The following is a 21,515-nucleotide window of genomic DNA, read 5'->3' as shown; positions in this document are numbered from 1 at the left end:
GAGACTCACCGAGTAGCCAGGATCTGTGCCCTGCGTGTCGCTCCATGTAGCGTGGTATTCTTGTGTTCCTCAGGACCATAGAATCATGGGTAGATCCTGGAAATCTGGCACAACAATGCGTAAAGATCTTGTTGGAGTCACACACCATTTGCACATTGATTGAATGAAATTGTTTCCGGTTGCGGTACTGGACCTCCATGGCATGTGGGACAACCAATTCAACATGGGTGCAGTCGATGGCACCAATGCAACCCGGGATGCCGCCAAGTGCATGGAATCCCACCTTTGCGTTGGTAATCTCCTGGTACGTGCGTGGTAGTGTGATGTGGTCGTCGGCGTGCTTCAGGAGGGCATCGTGCACTTGGGAGAGTGTCCGTGAGAACAGTGGCTGTGAAATGCCATGCAACTGTCCCACTGTGTGCTGGTAGGTGCCTGTGGCCAGGAAGTGGAGTACAGACACCACCTTCAGTAGGGGTGGGATGGCGGTTGGGCTATCTATCATGCTCACGAGGTCAGCATGTGTCATGTCCACAATGGCGATTATGGTGTCCCGGTCCAAACGGTAGAGGGTGTGGATCTGCTCAGCAGTGAGGTTGAACGGATCAGCTCGGAGGCGTGGGATTGCGGGCCGCCTGCGTGGTGGTAGTGGCAGTGCTTGTGGGCCTTGCTGACCCTGCCTTGCCCTCCTCCTCCTCCTTCTCCTCCGTCTCCCCTGTGCACCCGGTTGTTGTACCTGTTGTTGTTCGTCGTCTTCTTGTAGTTGTAGCACTTGCAGTGCTATCTGGTGCCCCAGGCCCAACATCGCTAGTCCTGCCGGTAGCATTTTGGAGTGGGAGTGGTTGTGGGAGGGGTTTGGGTCTGCTATATATGTGCTGTCGGCCTGTATGGCCTCCACCTGTGCTGATTGAATGAATCTGTGGCAGATGCAATCCCTTCTGGCCGAGCACGTCCCGCACGTAAGGCTGCATTTGGCCGCATGGCATCTTGGGATTGGAATCATGTATCAAATCCCGATGGCAGTGTGATGTACTTTGACTGATTTTCATGCTATGCTCCCATTGTTACACATGCTATGATTGCAGCCGCTTACATACCTGTGAAGAGTCAGTGGTATGTAGGGCTCGATCGATGGCCGACCCTCATGCAGCACAGTATCGTACTTCACCGACGGGCGTGGCGTCCCATTTGTGATTGCAGCCAGTTAGCATTATGACACACAGCCGCACTACATTGATGTAATTGTGAATGCAAGCGTTCACAGAAGCCTTTTCGACGTAATGTTGCAAGTGAGGAATTCGAAGGCCAGGATTTTTGGTTGCGAAGTAGCGGTGAGGAGACGCCCACAGGTCTGCCTGGAAATGTAACGTTCTATTGTTGAATGTCCTTGGGACAGGGCCCATAACGAGCAAGCAATGAATGACATGAATTGAATGGGATGCGCAATAGCGTAGTGGACGATAAGGCAGGACGTTCCCAAGTCCATCTAGCTTCACGGCACTACAGATCCGGCCAGGAGCACAGTGGTTTTTGCAGACTGCATTACGCACAGACGCGATGGAAGTTTCACATATTATGTGAGTGAATGTTCATGCGTTTTCATTGCGGGATGAGGGAATGATGAATGGATGCATGGACAGATGATTCCATTTAGGGTCTGCCATGTACATGTGTTTTTTGATTCAATCCCCTTCCCCTGCGCTATGTGATGCAAGGCTGCCATAGTGGGACTTACGTCTATCTGCCCTTGTCAGATCCTCCCTGTCTCGACGCGCCTTCATACACTTGTGTCTAGGCACGTTACTAATCCCATGTCATGGGTTCTATCTTGACGGACGCATGCACAGTAACCGACGTTGCCAATGGTGTATTAACCTCGATTGGTTTCGTTATGTATCGATACTGATTTAGGGGTGTGTATATTCCTTTGGAGTGGGCTAGCATGCATATGGGTGTGGATTTGGTGTGTTGAATGAAGATAGTGATGCATCATGTGTCCTGTAGTGCAATCGGTTAATTTGTGTTTCATTTTGGTGACAGGTATCTCCTGCCCTATTGCAGATGCCATCTGTACGCCACTCCTCCAGATGGATTTTACTCTCGACACCTGCAGCTTCGGGTGAATCAGTGGAGCACCATTACGATCTTATGGGACGATCGCCAATGGGCCACATGCCCTTACGCTGTTCTGGTGGCTAGGTGCAACATTTCGGCCTTTCAGCTGGACTAGTGCCTGCCTCATGGGACGGACCTGCGGTTCTTGCCGCTTCCATGTTGCCTTTTGGAACGTTGATGTTGGCCCTGTGTGCCATGATGGTACAGGGCGTCACACAAGTGGAAGCTGGTCAATTATTGCAGATGCAGCCCTCGGTGATGATGGATGTTTTGGTGTTATTTTACAAATTGCTGTGAGGCCTTTGTCATTTGGATGTGCATTTAAATTGTATTCCGATATTTGGCGTGTTGCGTTATTCTTTGCAGGTGATGTGGCGATTTTCGATTTGTGGCGGTATGTATTGCGAGATGATCTGCATTGTGTTCCGCCTTCTGAGTTGAGTTGTGTGGTACAGTACTGGCCGCTTTTGCCTACGTAGCACAGTGTGGTCACGGATAGGGGCTGCCATTGTGACTGTTTACATGATGTGCTGTTCAGGGGCGGGGGATTGGCTTTTGGCCGACTGGTGCCTGTCAGCCAGGTCGATTGATGGTATGATGGGATGTTCAGAATGTGGCTGGTCACAGGTGCCTGTGTTTGCGTGCGTTTGTTGGAGGGGGACTGGGGTCATGTCCATTGGAATAGCTTCTGTATTCATGCCATCTGTGCCCTGCAGCTCCCATCGGCCCCTCTTGGGATGTGCCTGGCTGCTCAGTCACTCTGCCAACTTGTGTGGTACATGCTTCTGCTGATGGTTGGTTTGTTTACTGGCATGAGTACAGGGCTGGTGCATTCCCCCTCAGGATGCTGTTGTGGATGTTGCCTTGCGCTGGTGGCAAGCGATGGGGGACTACTGTTGTTTTGTGTCATGTGTTCTTGATTTTCATTTTGATGTGTTGTACCTTCACATGCCTGTGCTGCGTCAGTACGGCTATGGTGACATGCCGTACATGGATGCCCACTCACGGGGCGCTTTGAACACCTGCATGCATTTCTACGTTGGCATGCATGGGTGAATTGTAGATTTCACTGGTTGCATGGTGTGAGTACATTGCGCCTGCCAGGAGTTGTGCAATGTGGCCAGGGAGTGGAGTACAGGCACTCAGTGGGCCATTTACGGTTGGTTCACGATGCCGTATTTCTCGCCATGGCGGAATGGTCCATTCCGCCATGCCTGATGGCGTTAGGTACATGTCCGCTAGGGTCGGAATTGGCGTACCGTTGCACCATGGTGGTGTTTGCGGTTTGGCATGGTGCGCGCGCGCGTGCTTAGTGCAGTTAGCGTTGGCGTTCACTACGGTGTCGCTAATGGCTTCGTACTTTGCGGTGACGGGTCATAGTCGCACCGAGCGCTTTTCGATGGCGGTATTGCATTTCCGCCATCGTTTTCCCCTTTCCGCCAGGGTCGTAATGAGGGCCATGGTCTTTTTCTATAGGCTGAGTTGCCACTCCGTGACTGATTCTGCTTGTTCAGATCTTCATAGTAAGTTTCAACCAAATATGGATTGTTTTTTAAAACAAATATCTTTGATCTTTTTCGTAGATCGAAATGTAAGAAGTATCGCATTTGGGAAGAATAGCATACTTGTACAAATCAGTTTAATTGTCCTGAAGACGGCCAATATTTGCCACACCAACAGCATTTGAGAGTGTACTGTATGAGTCTAGACGGCTGAAACATATGCCGACAAAATAAAAAGAAATTGTTATTGAATTTTCCTTTTTCTCAACCTATACCTATAACTGACGGGTGTTTGATGTAAGTTGTAATACCAATCACACCATAAAATAACGTTGTACAGTAATATAGAGAGGCTGTATAGAAGAAACCAAGGAAGAAACAGCTTTCTCTTTAGACAACAGCTGTATTCAATTATGCAGGATTTTCTATAGATACTGATGTTAGATCTTGATTCCCTAAATTTCAAACATTATTAGTCCCAAACAGAAGTTCTGTCTTTCCTAAATATATCTTTGTATTTTCTGTATTTAGACTGATGCTATATTATGTTGTGTGTTTGACATGAGAATGAATGTGACAATTGCACAGTCTTGATTGTCCTTAGAAATGTTTACCATGTATGTAAGGCCATATTGGAGGTCTTTTTTTAATAAAAAAATATATTAAAATGAATGAAAACTAAATGTTCAAATATCAGAGTGGTGCACTAAACAATCTTGTAGTTGAGCAGATTATATTACATGTAGACACTCCACCCCATTCTTTGAATTTCAGCCCCTGCACACATGAGATGGTTATCTGGAAGCGGAGAAAAATAAAGGTGGGCGTCTCAATGCGACTAACAATACTTGGGGTCCCTGTGGGCCCTCAAAAACCATGCTTCAAGGCCCTGGGTTATTTGCACCAGCACGCATGAAATCAGTGAAACTTCAATGTGGTCGTAGAAGGAATTGACAAAGCTAATTTTAAGCGTCTCAACACCAGGAACACAACTTACTTAAAGGTCCCTATACACCATATTTCAAGGCCCTAGGATGCACTGTTTCTGAGATATTTGCACCGCAACACGCTGCACCAAGCCAGGGTTAGGCGACAGGTGGAGAGTGCGCACAGAAAGTTCAAGTATGCTGCAGCACGCCAACTATCACCTTCCCTCCATGTCTGCTCTAGGGTCTGATGCCATCCACACGCACCCATTCTCAGTGCAGTTTACTTCAGAGTGCAAAGCACATCAAATGATAAGCATCTCGGAACAGGGACCTATAGAATCATTGATTTTCACCAATAATGACAGTGTTATCATTTCTGTCTACTGGCTACATGCCATTTTCACACCCCACCCCTTTACCCGTATTTCATCACCTCACCGCATCACACATTTGCCTGAAATCGGCGAAACACCAATGTGTTCGTAGAAGGACAGGACAAAGCTCATTTTAAGCGTCTTGATGCGAGAAATCAAACTCGAAACCCTTGAAAACCATGTTTCAACGACTAGGACACACAGTTTCTGAGATAGTTGCACTGTAACGCCCCACAACGCACAGCACCACGTCAGGGTGAGGCGACGGGTGGGTAAGTGTCTCGGCGCAAGAAACACAACTTGAAAGGAAACATGTTTGAAGGACCTAGGATGCACTCTTTCTGAGGAATTTGCACTGCAAAGCCCCGCAACACATAGCTCTGCGCCAGTGTGAGGTGCCAGGTAGGGAGGGCACACAATGACAGGTGGAGAGAGCGCGCAGAACGTCCCAGTATGCTGCAGCATGCCAACTCTCGCCTCCCCTCCACATCTACTCGGGGGTATGCAAGTCAGCCACACGTGCCCATTCTCAGTGCAGTTTGCTTCAGAGTGCAAAGCACATCACGTGATCGGTGCAGCAACCTACAGGATCATTGAACTTCAAAAATGTTATCATGTTTGTCCACACACCCCGAGAGGAGTAGGTGTACTTTTTGCTGGTAATAAATGTAAACAAGTCACAATAAATGTACAGACTTTCACCTGCACTTATTTTGTTGCTTTTTTCCCACACATCAAACATCAAAGTATATAGAAAACACAGAAGATAAAGCAGAACTCAGAAAATAAATAAGCAGTGACATGTCTTTGCTGCGCAGCAAGTGCAACATAGGTTTTCCGCACTGCACATTCAACGCAATAAAGAACCACACGTCATGAGGTGTGGAGAGGCTATGTGTAGGGGAGGCAGGCAAGGGGCAGGGTGTGTGAAGAGGCTGGTGCTGTAGCTACATCCACGATGCAGACTGGACAAGGGAGAAGCGGAGCTGTGTCATGTGTCTATTGAATCCTTTATACATTTCTATGGAATCTCTCCCAGTCCCACAATGTTGGCCATATACACCTCTTTGGAGCCAGGCTTCATTTCAACATGCCTGGCATCCTACATGAATTGCAGCCATTCCCACATCAATTTCAAACAATTAATTGTCTATCATTCATTCCTACATTGCTTGCCTCTTACAAGTCTTTGGAGTCTCAGCCATTCACACATCACTGGCCTCTAAAACGAGTATGGAATCTCAGCCATTGCCAACATGCCTGTCTTATAAACGTCTAGGGAGTTTCAGTCATTCCGACATTGAGGGCCACCTACAATTCTGCAGAGGCTTTATCATTCTTACATTGTTAGCCTCCTATGCTTCTATGCAGTCATATCTATTCCCGCATAGCTTGCATCACTTGCTTCTGTGCAGCTTTAGTCATTCCTGCTTTGCTGACATCATACACTTCAAGTGTGTCTTAGTCATTCCCATATCTCTGGCCTCACACACCTCTTTTGGCACCTCAGCCATTCCCACATCACTCTCATACGGGTCTCCGGAAGGTCAGCCAATCACACATTGCTGCTTACTTTTCTAGGCAGGCTCAGACATTCCCATAATGCTGGCTTCACACTGTTCTTTAGACTGTCTGGACTCAAAGCCATTCCGATATCTCTGTCCTTATTCGCTTCTAGGAAGTCTCAATCATGACCACATTGATGGCCTCATACACTGCAATGATGTCTTTGTCATTCTCAAAGCACTGGATTTGTACAGATCTACAGAGCCTTATGGGAGGTTGTGCCGCCATGGCCATGTCCTGAACCAGCAGGCCAGTTGCGGGTCCCCCGTGCAGCCCAGCATCAGTATGGAAGCAATGGGGTTATGGGCAGGTATCGCACATGTACGAACCATAGTATGATCCACCCAGGGTAAAAGTAACTTCTTAAAATGTTCAGTAAGCGATTGATATCTGGGTGGACTCGCCACCCTATCTGCCTAGAAGAATCTGGAAGTACAACCCGTGCACATCTTGTGGCAAATAGTAGTAGCATAGACTGTCGCCATTGCTAACCGTTTTCTCACAGCCGTAATAACTGGCAGAAGAAGCCCAATTCCTTAGTGGGCACCCAAACAACAAATCACCATTGATTTCCGCAAGGTACATATAACGCACCACTGGCCGCATACATGGCTATCCACACACATTCAGTATACAGCAAGGACTATGACAAAATTTGGTTTTGCCGTTCACATAATTCTCTGCCTAATTACACCAGACTACGCCTCAACACCTCTGATAGCAGAATGCAGCACAGACTTATTACAAATTCGGGCAAGCTGAACAAATAGTGAGTCTCTAGCACTCATGCCATTTCCCGACTCCTCTCAGCACCCATCCACATGCCTGATCGCATGGGTTGCTCTCTATCGCAGCCTGGCAAGCTGTCATGCCTGCTGGACATATCTCTGGACCGGGAACAACCTCTCCATACAAAATGAGTTACGCCCATAGAACCCCTAGACCATTCTATTCGAAATGGAGGTTGTTCGATGCATTGCCCGGAAAACTACGACTGCATTTTTCACGTCGTTAAATTCACGTGACTTAGTTCTGTCATGTGTATCACGGCAGTACGTACATAAGCAGCGTGGAAACGTCGATCGCTGCTTCTGATTAATTAATTTTTGGCGTTTTGTAGCTGAACTCCGGACCTGCGTCCTCGCATTCCTTTCAGCAACTTCTTTGGCCTTTTGGAGCGTGTTTTCCTTCACACGCTAATTCCTGGAGCCGTGTATCCTATTCGCGTGTCAAATCTCCACTCGGACGCTGTCTGCAAGCGCGGCTGTCCTGGGCTGCGTGTATCCTGTTCGCGTGCCAAAATTCCACGAGGATGCTGTCTGCAAGCGCGGCTGTCCTGAGCTGCGTGTATCCGGTTTGCGTGCCAAAATTCCACGAGGATGCTGTCTGCAAGCGCGGCTGTCCTGAGCTGCGTGTATCCGGTTTGCGTGCCAAATCTCCACGCGGACGCTGTCTCCAAGCGTGGCTGTCCTGGGTTGCGTGTATCCTGTTTGCGTGCCAAATCTTCATGCGGACATTGTCTTCAAGCGCGGCTGTCCTGTGCTGCGTGTATCCTGTTTGCGTGCCAAATCTCCACGCGGACGCTGTCTGCAAGCGCGGCTCTCCTGAGCTGCGTGTATCCTGTTCGCGTGCCAAATCTCCATACGCGGACGTTGTCTTCAAGCGCGGCTCTCCTGGGCTGCGCGTATACTGTTCGCGTGCTAAATCTCCACACAGAAACGCTGTCTCCAAGCGCGGCTGTCCTGGCTATGTGTACGCTGTCGCGTGCAATCCTGCACGTGGTTTTCTGAACTACTTTGAACCTTTGGTACCTGTGACAGTTAACAGGTGAACTTCTAATTTCTGTTCTTCGTAGGAAAGGAAGTATTTCATGAACTATTGGAAGGTGATTGTGCACAGTACTTTGGACGCTATCCTGTGGTGCACCAACCCGGTATCTAGCGTTAGCCTCGTGCCGTTCGGGATAAGTCTCCCTTACTAATCTTCCCCTCCTTTGTCGTTGGTTCAACTCCTGGTTTTCTTCAAAAGACTTTCGTTGAATACTTCAGTTTTTTGCCATAAGGTCAGTGTTTTGAATTAATGCTAATACTGTGCTATCATAGTGATTTGAGTTTGGAACAGTTTGTTATGATACTTTATCTATCCTAGGCGTACTTCCGATACAATACCCACGCCCTTTCCAGTGATCCATCTCTCTGCCTGTTTCATCAGTCAGAGAGTTGTATCATTTGGAAGGTCTAATTTAACCTACCTACAATCAAGTCGTGTGAAAAAGGATCCGGAAGAGCCCTACCAATTGTATCCTTTTTGGTACCGTATCCTTTTCAATTGATACATTGGTGATTTATGACAGAATCAGAAGCCATGGAGGGTACGGATCCTTTAACTGTTTTGACTCAGTTAATCACTGACTTGAGAAATTAAATGATTACGGCACAGGACATGCTACTGCATCGAATGGATGTTATGCAAGATGCCATGCATGCCACTCCTCAGGGAGCACAGGTTCCAGTAGCCACTGCATCTGGATCTGGGACTACGGCACCATCATTATCACAGGAAACTCTTAAAGTGGTTATGCCAACACAGTTTCCCTTGGCTCCCCCGGAAAGGTTCACAGGTGATCCTAAAACCTATAGAACTTTTGTTAATCAGCGCCGATTTCATTTCCTTTGCCGGCCTAATTCATTTCCCGACCTAACTACTAAAGCAGCATTCGTGCTTTCCCATTTGGGGTGTACAGCGGCTGCTTGGGCTAATCCTTTATTGGAATCAAATAGCCCCTTGTTGTACGATTGCGATGATCTTCTGGCTGCTATGAGCAAAGTCTTTGATATGCGCTACGCTACTCAAGCCACAGATCTGGAGTTGCTGAATCTACAACAAGGCAGTCAACCTCTGTTGGCTTACATCGCCCGATTCAACCAATTAACAGCCGAAACCCAATGGCCTGAAGACAAGAAGACGGCTGTTTTCTACAAGGGTCTCTCAGAAGAACTCAAAGATGCCTTGTACACGGTCCCATTGGTTCCTACAGGTTTCTCAGAATTTCTTGATTTGATTTTACAAATTGATGCCCGAAGAAATGCTCGCAAAGGAGAGAGAAAACCTTTCTTGCATGCACCGGTTCGTTCTGAGACACCGGCAGCTTCTTCGAATGATCCTGAACCAATACAAATTGGTGCAGTGAGAGGCCGGTTGTCTAGAGCAGAAAGAGAGAACCGAAGAAAAAACAATTTATATATGTATTGCGGTTCATCTGAGCATTTACTGGCGGCATGTCCTAAAAAACCAGTTAAGCCTTCGGGAAACGCCAAAACTCGACAGTGGGCTCCTGCTACTGTGTCGAGTGTTACATCGGACTCCATTACATTTCCAGCGCACGCACCTATAGCTGTTGAGATGACTTTACGTTTTGATGATCAAGAATTGGTTTCCAAGGCTATGGTTGATTCTGGAGCCACTAATAATTACATCGATATCACATATGCCAAGAAATGTTCTATACCCCTTGTAGACAAGAACTGTCATGGGCGCTACTCCCGAGGGGCCAGGACTGGCCCAGCGCCCTCGGAAGCAGACCCGTCTTCCACTACTCCGGACCCAGCAGACCCCTACAGGGGCCCTTTGGACCGTGTCCTGGCGCCTTTGGCGCCAGGCTCATGAAGGGTTTCAGTCCCGGCGCCATAGGCGCCGGGCTCATATTGATAAACAGTGTAATAATGCTTGGGTGGACTTACCTGAGGCAGACCATGCTGCATATTTACCCAGAACAATCCAGTCTGGTTGAAGTCCCCAGCCATCAGGGCTGGGAGGAACTATTCCCTCCATTCAGGAACTCTTTTCTTACCTGGGTGGAACCGGTGGAAGAACACACACTGGAAGCACTTCTCTGCTATTTAAACCACGCCCGATGGAAAACACGTGCTTCGCATTATTCTGCAGCAGCAGCAGGATGCTCACCGAGTCGGCTCCTGCATTCCAGGTCCAGAGTCATCTTCAGCTTCCACACAGCAACCTGTGGATGAAGAAAGACACAGAACAATACTTACCAGATCCCGGAATCCATTCACCGGCAAAACCTGCAAAGAATAAACAACTTGATAGCAACGGAGCTAACCGCGGCCTTCTCTTCGGCAGCTTCTCTGCACCTGAAAGGCAAAGGACATAATTAAAAAGGGGTTCGGGTGAAGGCAGTCGCATTCATCTTAACTTACCAGTTTTTGCACGCGCAGAAGCGGCCACATCAACCGCAGCATCCCGGCACCTGAAAACTAGAAAAAGGACATTATTAGAGGTGCCATTAAAAGCGGCCAACGATCATTATACTTACGTGCATTGGCACGTGCAGTGGCAACGGATATAAAGCCCGCAGCATCCCGGCACCTGAAAACTAGAAAAAGGACATTATTAGAGGTGCCATTAAAAGTGGCCAACGAACATTATACTTACGTGCATCGGCACGTGCAGCGGCAATGGAAAACTACGCCCACAGCATCCCGAGGCCTGAAACACAGGAAAAGGGACATTATTGAGGTGCCCATCTTTTAAAGCCTAAAGACTACAGTATACTTACAGGCATCCGCTCGTGCAGTAACGGCGGCATCGCTCTTCGGCATCCCATCACCAGTGCCACTACTAAGGCCGCAAAAGACTTGAGCCTCAACACTGAACTCATCCAGTGACGTAACTGGAATCCACGCACCCCTGCACCAGACGCAGGATGGAGAGCTCAGCATTTATACGCCTAAGGTGAGAGCTCGCCGAGACAAGTAGAAAGCTAGGCTGTGGGAGAAACTGGCGATTGGTGGGAGAAGGAATCCCGTCAAACGGTGATTAACCCTTTTTCTTCCACCTGCAGAAAACTTACCCTGCAAGTCAGACATTCGATAAGAGGAAGCCCAGTCCTGAGAGTCGTCCGAGCTCTACGCTTCTCAATTGAAGAAACGATAGCAGCCCAGCCGGGATCAGCACCTCTGTGGGAATCAGGTGAGCGTTACAAGAACAAACCTGAAACTGTTAATACTGTGGATGGATCGGTCTTGATTTGCACTCAGGAGACTGTACCTATCCAGATGACTTTATTAAATGGTCATTTGGAGGAAATAGTCTTCGATGTCATTGTGGCTCCTCAGTACAAAATATTACTTGGAGTTGCTTGGTTGACTCTTCATAATACCGCCATTGACTGGGTTACTGGATTGATCCAATATCCTTCAGTTTTTTGCAATGAACATTGCTTTACCAGTCAGGAGGTGTCAAATAAATCACATATTTTGGCCTCTATGGAGGGAATTTCCACTATTAGTGTGGTACATCAGAGCGGTACACATATACCAAGTGAATATACAGATTTTGCTGATGTGTTTGACAAAGGCCAGGCAGAACAGCTGCCTCCACATAGGCAGTATGATTGTCCAATTGAACTAATTCCTGGAGCTAAAATCCCTACTGGTCGAGTCTATTCTTTAACTCCCAAAGAAGATGTTGTCTTGAAAGAATACATCGATAAAGCTCTTGATATGGGATTTATACGGCCATCTCAATCGCTGGCTGCCTCTCCTTTATTCTTTGTTCTGAAGAAAGAAGGAGATCTAAGACCTTGCATTGATTACAGGGCTCTTAACGACATCACCATAAAGAATCAGTACCCTTTACCACTGATAAATGTTCTGTTAGATCAATTAGGAACTTCTAAGTACTTTTCTAAATTGGACTTGCACGGTGCTTACAATCTGGTTCGCATTCGTGAAGGAGACGAATGGAAGACCGCTTTTAAGAGGCGGTACGGCCTTTATGAATATTTAGTGATGCCTTTTGGTCTTTGTAACGCTCCCGCCACATTTCAGTTCTTCATGAACAATATCTTCAGAGATATGATGGACCAATTTGCGGTGATTTACTTGGATGACATTTTGATATATTCATCGTCTTTTCCAGAACATGACATAGCTGTCTTACAAAGACAGAGAGACAAGCTTTTTGTTAAAGCCGAGAAATGTGTCTTTCATACACAAGAAGTGGAATTTCTGGGTTACGACATTACCAATCAAGGTGTTCGAATGAGTCGTTCCAAAGCGAAGGCCATATTGAATTGGCCCGTTCCACACAATGTCAAGTCATTACAGTCATTCCTAGGTTTTGCGAATTTTTATCGCAGATTTATTAGTTCTTTCTCCAAAACAGTGGCCCCATTGACAGCTTTAACTAGTTCCAAAGTTCCATTCTGTTGGAACCAGAATGCCCAAGCATCTTTTGAGATGTTAAAGGAAGCATTTACCACTGCACCTGTACTTCAACATCCTGATCCGGATTGTCAGTTTATTGTTGAAGCAGATGCTTCCAGTGTCGCTACAGGAGCTGTACTTTCGCAAGTTTGTGCAGAAACCAAGGAGGAGCATCCAGTTGCTTTCTTCTCATGTAAGCTTACCTCATACGAACAGAACTATACTGTCACTGAGCGTGAATTACTTGCAATCAAGGATGCTTTCCGAGAATGGCAACATCATCTTCTTGGGGCCAAACATCAGGTGCTGGTGTACTCGGATCATAGAAATCTTCAGGCATTCAAAACTATGAAATGTCTTACAGCTAGACAGGCCAGATGACATGTCTTTTTTGGTCAATGCGATTTCCAGATTACTTATCGCCCTGCCAGACAACATGTCAAGTCGGATGTTTTGTCTCGCATTGGTGAAGAGGTGAAGGAAGAACCATCTGTGCAAAATAAGTTGTTGGCAGATCACGTGATATGTAGTTGTTCTGCACAACCTTCCCTAAAAAACGAGTTACAGGAGTGGGTGAAACTAAATCCACAATTGATTCAGAAATTGAATCTTGATATATACAATGGTTTGCCTTTCAAACAAGGAGTACTCTATCTACCAACTGGTACCACTCAGAACATGGCCCTCAGTTGGGGTCATGATTCCTTGATTTCAGCCCATCCTGGACAGAAGAAGACCCTAGAGTTTCTGAAAAGATGGTGTTTGTGGCCGTCTATAACACAAGATGTTATAAATTATGTTTCAACATGTTCTGTATGCAGTCAATGCAAGAACACTCCTGGCAAACCAGTGGGTTTTCTCCAGTCCCTACCTGTTCCTAAAAAACCATGGGAAATGATATCAATGGATTTTGTGGTAGAACTTCCAAGAAATTATGGCTACGATACCATATGGGTTGTGGTGGACTACTTTACAAAATTGGCACTTTTTATCCCCTGTATTGGTTTACCAACAGCTGCTGGTCTGGCTGATTTATTCATCCGGCATATATTCCGGTGTTTTGGCCTACTTTCAGTGATAATCACTGACAGGGGCTCACAATTTGCGTCACGTTTTTGGAGAGCGCTAAATTCGGCATTACTAATTGATGACAGGTTGTCTAGTGCTTATCACCCTCAAACGGATGGACAGACTGAGAGAGTCAATAGCACTATGGAACAATATCTGCTATGTTTGTGCCTGCAGTTTCAGTCAGATTGGCTCAATGTCCTGCCGGCAGCGGAGTTTGCCTATAATAATTCCTGCCATAGTGCCTTAGGTACTTCGCCTTTCTATGCTCTGTATGGGCAACACCCCTGATCCATTCCTTTGGATTCCAGTTTGTCTTTGGATACTCCTGCAGCAGGACATAATATTAGAGATCTAAAGAGTCTACAGACGAAAGTTAAGCAGCAATTGGAGCAAGCTAAAAAACGAGATAAGACATATGCCGATGCTCATAGAATCCCTGCAGCTGTCTACAAAGCAGGTATGAAGGTATGGCTGTCCACTAAAAACTTGAGGATACCTGGTAAAAAGAAATAGTTGCCTATATACATCGGGCCATATGAAGTGCTCCATGTTATAAATCCGGCTGCTGTCCGTCTGGCATTGCCACAACAGTGGACGAGTGCATCCTGTATTCCACGTGTCACTCATCAAACCGTGCTCTGATGCTACTAGATTGCCTATACGGCCTGTTGCTATTTCTGTGAAAGGGTCAGACAAATATGAAATACAGGACATACTGGACATGAGGCTACGGTCTGGGAAGCCGTATTATCTGGTGGATTGGAAAGGCTATGGTCCCGAGGATAGATCCTGGGAACCTCTGTCTAACATTCATGCTCCTGCTTTATTAAGGCGATTCCACTCGAAAAGGGGAGAGGTTGCTCCTTTGGGGGGTGACACTGTCATGCCTGCTGTACATATCTCTGGACCGGGAACAACCTCTCCATACAAAATGAGTTACACCCATAGAACCGCTAGACCATTTTATTCGAAATGAAGGTTGTTCGATGCATTGCCCGGAAAACGATGTCTGCATTTTTCACATCGTTAAATTCACGTGACTTAGTTCCGTCACGTGTATCACGGCAGTACGTACATAAGCAGCGTGGAAACGTCGATCGCTGCTTCTGATTAATTCATTTTTGGCGTTTTGTAGCTGAACTCCGGACCTGCGTCCTCGCATTCCTTTCAGAAACTTCTTTGGCCTTTTGGAGCGTGTTTTCCTCCACACGCTAATTCCTGGAGCCGTGTATCCTGTTCGCGTGTCAAATCTCCACGCGGACGCTGTCTTCAAGCGCGGCTGTCCTGAGCTGCATGTATCTTGTTCGCGTGCCAAATCTCCACGCAGACGCTGTCTGCAAGCGCGGCTGTCCTGGGCTGCATGTATCCTGTTTGCGTGCCAAATCTCCACGTGGACGCTGTCTGCAAGTGTGGCTGTCATGAGCTGCGTGTATCCTGTTCGCGTGGCAAATCTCCATGCGGACGCTGTCTCCAAGCGCGGCTGTCCTGGGCTGCGTGTATCCTGTTCGCGTGCCAAATCTCCACGCGGACGCTGTCTGCAAGCGCGGCTGTCCTGAGCTGCGTGTATCCTGTTCGCGTGCCAAATCTCCATATGCGGACGTTGTCTTCAAGCACGGCTGTCCTGGGCTGCGCGTATCCTGTTTGCGTGCTAAATCTCCATACGCGGAAACGCTGTCTCCAAGCGCGGCTGTCCTGGCTGCGTGTACGCTGTTGCGTGCAATCCTGCATGTGGTTTTCTGAACTACTTTGAACCTTTGGTACCTGTGACAGTTAACGGGTGAACTTCTAATTTTTGTTCTTCGTGGGAAAGGAAGTATTTGATGAACTATTGGAAGGTGATTGTGCACAGTACTTTGGACGCTATCCTGTGGTGCACCAACCCGGTATCTAGCGTGAGCCTCGTGCCGTTCGGGATAACTCTCCCTTACTAATCTTCCCCTCCTTTGTCGTTGGTTCAACTCCTGGTTTTCTTCAAGAGACTTTCGTTGAATACTTCAGTTTTTTGCCATAAGGTCAGTGTTTTGAATTAATGCTAATACTGTGCTATCATAGTGATTTGAGTTTGGAACAGTTTGTTATGATACTTTATCTATCCTAGGCGTACTTCCGATACAATACCCACGCCCTTTCCAGTGATCCATCTCTCTGCCTGTTTCATCAGTCAGAGAGTTGTATCATTTGGAAGGTCTAATTTAACCTACCTACAATCAAGTCGTGTGAAAAAGGATCCGGAAGAGCCCTACCAATTGTATCCTTTTTTGGTTACCGCATCCTTTTCAATTGATACATTGGTGATTTATGACACCAGCCCTGCTAAGCCTTACTAGGCCAAATACGCACACGCATCCTAATCATACACCATGTCCTCCAACACTCTGGACTTCGGTCCTCTGAGAGCATTCCCACTAACAGTGCATTGAGACTATAATAATGGTTAAATGGTGCTATACAAATGACAAGTACAATACAATACAATACAATACAATACAATACATTCCAACATCACTTCCCTCCAGGGCTTTAAGTGGGCCGGGGCCTGCCGGGGCTGGGCCCCGGCAGGCTCCGAAATTTCTTTTTGAGGCGGGGCCCTGCCGGGGCCCACTAATCTCCCCTGGAAACCCCGGCCACTACACGAAAAGGCTTTTTTTTCAACAGCCTGAAGCTCTCGCTTGTGTGCGAGTGCTTCAGGCTTCAGAAAATAATGCCTTTCAGCCATAATGGTGGCGCCGCACCTACGAGGCATCCCTTTAAGCAAGAGATGCCCGTGGGCCGGTGGCACCATTATGGAGAAAACATGAGACCGCTGGAAGCAGAGGTCTTGCTTTCTAAATACTGAAACTCCAGCGGATTTGCGGGAGTTTCAGTCTTTAGGAAAAAGGCCTCAGCTTCCAGCGGCCTCACCCTTTCAGCCTCAATGGTGACACTCTCCGTCCCCAGCTGGCAAGGGGCAGCGCCACCATTAAGGCTGAATAGGCGAGGCACTGCCCCCTGCCAGGCAAGCCTATAGAAAATAAATGCAGAGATCAGCACCCTGTGGGTGCTGATCTCTACAAAAGGCTGCCTGGCAGTGGTGCCTGGAGCCCATTGAGCCGAGGCTTGTCAGGGGGGGCGCGGCCTAATGAGCCAGCAGGACCACCACCATTAGGCCACGCCCCCTTGATGAGCCCCGCCTCATTTTGTAGTGCCACTTAAGGCACTGCTTCCCTCATAATAACGTCAAAGGAGTCTCTCTCATTCCCATATCGCTGGCTTCATAAACGTCTGCGTCTTCGCAAGCATTCCTATTCCTCTGGCATACCACACTTCAATGGACTCTCTGCCATTCCCAAATCACTACACTATTACAGATGCATGAAGTCTTGGACGTTCTCACTTCACTGATCTCTCAAACCTCTTTGCTATCTCAGTCCTTCCCTCATCAGTGGCCTCATACATCCCTACAGTGTCTCAGCCATCCTCACATTGCTAGATTCATACACTTCTTTGCAGTCTTAGTTATTTCCGCCTCACTGGCATGATCAATCCTATGGAGTCTTAGTCATTCAGCATTGGTGCATCCTACACCTCTACGGTGTCTAGGCATTCCCACATTTCTGCCCTTGTGCATTTCTACAAAGAATTTGCCATTCCCACCTCAATGGACTCATACATTTGATGGAAACCTGGTCATTTACACATTGCTTCATTACGCTTCTATGATGTCTCGGTCGTTCCCACATTGCGGGTCTCATCTATCTCTACAGTCTAAGCAGTTCCTACATCACCTGCATCACACACATCTGTGGAGGCTCAGTCATTGCCACATTGGTGACCTCTTACACTTCTTCTCTTTAATCTAATGTTTTCCCACATTGCTATCCTGATATACGTCTTTTATCTCTCACTCATTCTCATTTCACTTGCCTACTACACTTTTTGATTTGATAGTTTATTTATAACATGCTTAATACCCAGAGGTTTCTAAGCGCGAACCTGGGGATCGAACCTGTGTTGCTACATGTCGTCTTGCTTCCAAGGCGAGCACGTTGCCATTGGGCTATCCTCCCGATACACTTTCATAAATCCCTCTTGTTCCCATCTAACACTGGAACCTTCACTGTATTTAACAAATCAGTTTAATATTTTGTCTGGAAACAAATCACAAAATTCATCTAACTCTTCAATCTACACAAGAATATTCTGCCCCAGATATGACTCAACTTGGATCAGCACCTAATCACTAATTTATGTTTAAAGTGGTCGAGCAGGATTTAATCTCATTCTTAATAAGTAAACTCAAACTTACTTGTTCTAGCATAGATGTACTTCCAGCTGGGCTTTGACCCAACATATCACACACTTTGTAAACCTATCTATTATGCAAGGGACCATTCCTCTAGAACTCAAATCCACTATTATCACGCCCCCTGCTTAAGAAATCATCTCTTAACCATAGTGAATTTGGCAATTATCGTCCTATAGCTGGCCTACCTTGGTTGATCAAGATCCTGGAGAAGGTATTGCAGATACAAGTAACAGACTTCATAGAACACAATTCAATTCTGGATCAATTTCAATCATGTTTTAGCCCCAAACATGGAACAGAAACCGCCTTGGACTCTGTATGGAAGATTTATTATGCCACTCTGACCAGGGATATTTGTCTCTATTGATCATGTTAGACTTGTCCACCGCGTTTGACATGGTGGAAAATTTGATCCTTCTTTCCAGGGTGGTAGACACTATCGGGGCTGACAGCCTCGTACTAGAATGGTTTTGTAGTTTCCTTTTGGAGAAAACACAAATGGTGATAGTTGGCCATCTCACCTCTACGCCCTCCAAAGTTACCTGTGGTGTTCCACAGGTCTCTTTGCTGTCACCCCTTCTCTTTATCATCTATGTTCTTCTGTTGATGTCTCTTATTCTGAACTTTAATATTGGGGTTCATGCTTACCGTGCTAATACCCAGCTTTACTTGCAATTCTCTGGCCCGCAGTAGACTTTTGAAAATCTTCAGCTCTGTTTGGTTGAGGTTAAACATGGCTGAGCCATAACAACATCCAATGTAACCCTAATAAATCTGAGCTTATGCTCCTATGACCGAAACACTTATTAAATGACTAGTCACATCAACCTACACCTCGTCAATTATTTGGCTCTCTAACCACACCTATTAAGAAGATTAAAAACCTGTGAACCAATTGGGACCCTGAATTTAGGCTGATCTGACAAGTTAATAAAGTGTTAAAATCAGTTTTTTTTAAATCTCTGAATACCGAGGCGTTGCTCTACCATATCTCCCTTATGAGTCTTATGCAATATTGAGGCTTTGGTGAACCCTCGCCTTGACTATGCAAATGCATTATATATAGGCCTTTTCAACGGGATTACACGAAAATATAATTTTTTAAAAACAAATGGTTGAAATGATCAGATTTTGGCTGTACCAAAATGACGTACAGCTTAAATGCCGAACATTTCAACCATTCGGTTTTCATTATAGCAAATAAGGGAAGTGGGGGTTGCGGGGGTGTCCCCTGCACCCTTGTTCACTATAATGGAATCGGGGTGGCAGGGGTGTCCCCTGCATAGAAAACAACACCGTTTTTGAAAAAAAAGAAAAAAAGAAAAGGACCCTGCAGCGTTGGTTCCCATCCACGGAAGTGAAGGGAACTGGCGCTGCAGGGACTCGGCAGCAGAAAGCAAAGTGTACTGCGAAAAGGTAAGTAAGGGGGTCGGGGGAGGCGGGGTCTACAAAGGCCATTTAGCTGTGGGGTGCTTATTTTGAATATGAACATTTAGAAGTTGACATTTTCGTTTTTGAAATGTTCGTGTTTGAAATAATCACATACATCCCTTTCCAACTACCTTTTACATCGATTCCAGATTTCTCAAAATGCTACCCTCCTTCTCACTTTTCATCTACCTACATTTTTCCCCACTTTTCATTGGCTCCCGGTCTGTGATCGAATCAGTTTAAGATACTTTGCTCAGTATTTATCAGCATCCACGGTTTAGCACCACAGTATTTAAAAGAAAAAAATTCACTTATAACAACTATTCCGCCCTCTCCGCTCACCGCGGTTCCATCATTTAACTATTCCCCCTTCTCGCTGCACCACGGGGGATCAATGCCTTTCTGTTGCTGGACCTCACCTTTGGAACGATCTCCCAATCCAGCTTCAATGACCTCCTTGCTAGCCTTTTGGAGAAACCTTAAAACATATCTTTTCTCCTAATTTCATCCGTGCAACTTGGTCAATCCTCCCCGATGCAATTTATTTGGCTCGGTACACGATTCGAGGTATACCAATAATTCATATCACATCATACTAGACTTCTATGGAGTATCACTCATTCCAACATTGCTCTCGTACACCTCTATGGACTCAGTCATTCCCACATTGCTGGCTGATACTCTGCTACTCATTCCCAGTCATTCGCCCATCACTGGCCTTGTTCACTTGTATGCACTCTCAGTAATTGTATCTTGATTGTTCTTTACATTTCCCATCAGTCTTGATCATTCCCACACCAATGGCCTGTGCCACAGGCACCTTTATAGTTTCAATCATTCTCAAGTCACAGTGTTCAAACACTTTATGGCGTCTCATCCTTTCCACATCACTGGCCTTATATAGTTGCATAGAATTTCAGTCATTCCCACAGCACACACCTGAACGACTTTATCTCCACGTGGTTGGCCATATACATTTCTATTGGTATTAATAACAACATCATTTTTCGAAACAGACCCTTCTATGGGGGGCTGGGGGGTTCACAAGATTTCCCTCAATATTGAACTTTTGCACTTATATTGAGAGTCATTCATTCTGTTCGTTTCAAGCACGTCTGTGGCATCTGAAGCATTCAGAACTTAGTTGCCTCGGATTCTTCAATCCAGTCTCTGTCATTGCTACCTTAAGCTTCCCATACATGCTAAGAAGACCTCCCTAGCTAAAATGGGCCCTCCTCTGACCTTATGGGCTTTAGGTATGCCCCCCCCACTTTAAGATTATCTTGTAAGCACACCCTTTGAGTTTACCCAATTTCTCAGTGAAGACCATGGGATGTGCCGCGTTTCAACCATGAGGTGACATTTCTCTCACTCCCACACATAATATTGGTGTCTCCTTCCCTGGGCATTATTGTATCTCCAAAGCTGCCTGCTCCTTCCAACCCAGGACACTTGACATCTACATACAATTTGCCTGTGGCTGTGCAACCCTTATACTCAATACGTGCCCATTCGTACCCTAGCACCTCTATAGGTGATTGGCGGTATGCGCTTGGGTTTATATCTGGAGGTGCTAGACTTGTAAGTGGTTTGTTATAGCTTTTTAATTCATTGTAATAGGGGGACTCTGAATCTACTAACATTTCCATGTTTACACCATTAACACATATGGTATCCCATGGGCCACTGTGTTTTTCCACTTGTACTTGTAACAGAAGACCAGCTTCCCCCTTCTGTTTTCCTCCCTTTCTTCTACCATACTCACATTTGGACTATAAATGTGTGGTTTGCTTTGCGTGTGCGTCCTGGCACCCTGCGCTCTACATTTTCTTGAAAAACGCCCTCTTTGACCACATCACCTGCAATCCGAATTCCATGCAGTACACTCCTTGGTGCCTGTATTATGGCAGTACAGCCCACACTTACTACATGGCATCCTTTGTCCTTTGAAGTTCTTGCTTGTCCCTCCTTCTGTCCTATAGTGGTTCCTGTGGACATCACCCTTAGGTGTCAATCAA

This window comes from Ambystoma mexicanum, chromosome 13, assembly GCF_040938575.1.
Source record: "Ambystoma mexicanum isolate Mex_15411 chromosome 13, UKY_AmexF1_1, whole genome shotgun sequence".
In the NCBI taxonomy this organism is placed as follows: Eukaryota; Metazoa; Chordata; class Amphibia; order Caudata; family Ambystomatidae; genus Ambystoma; species Ambystoma mexicanum.
The sequence above is the reverse complement of the archived record's forward strand: the minus strand, read 5'-3'. Positions refer to the sequence as shown.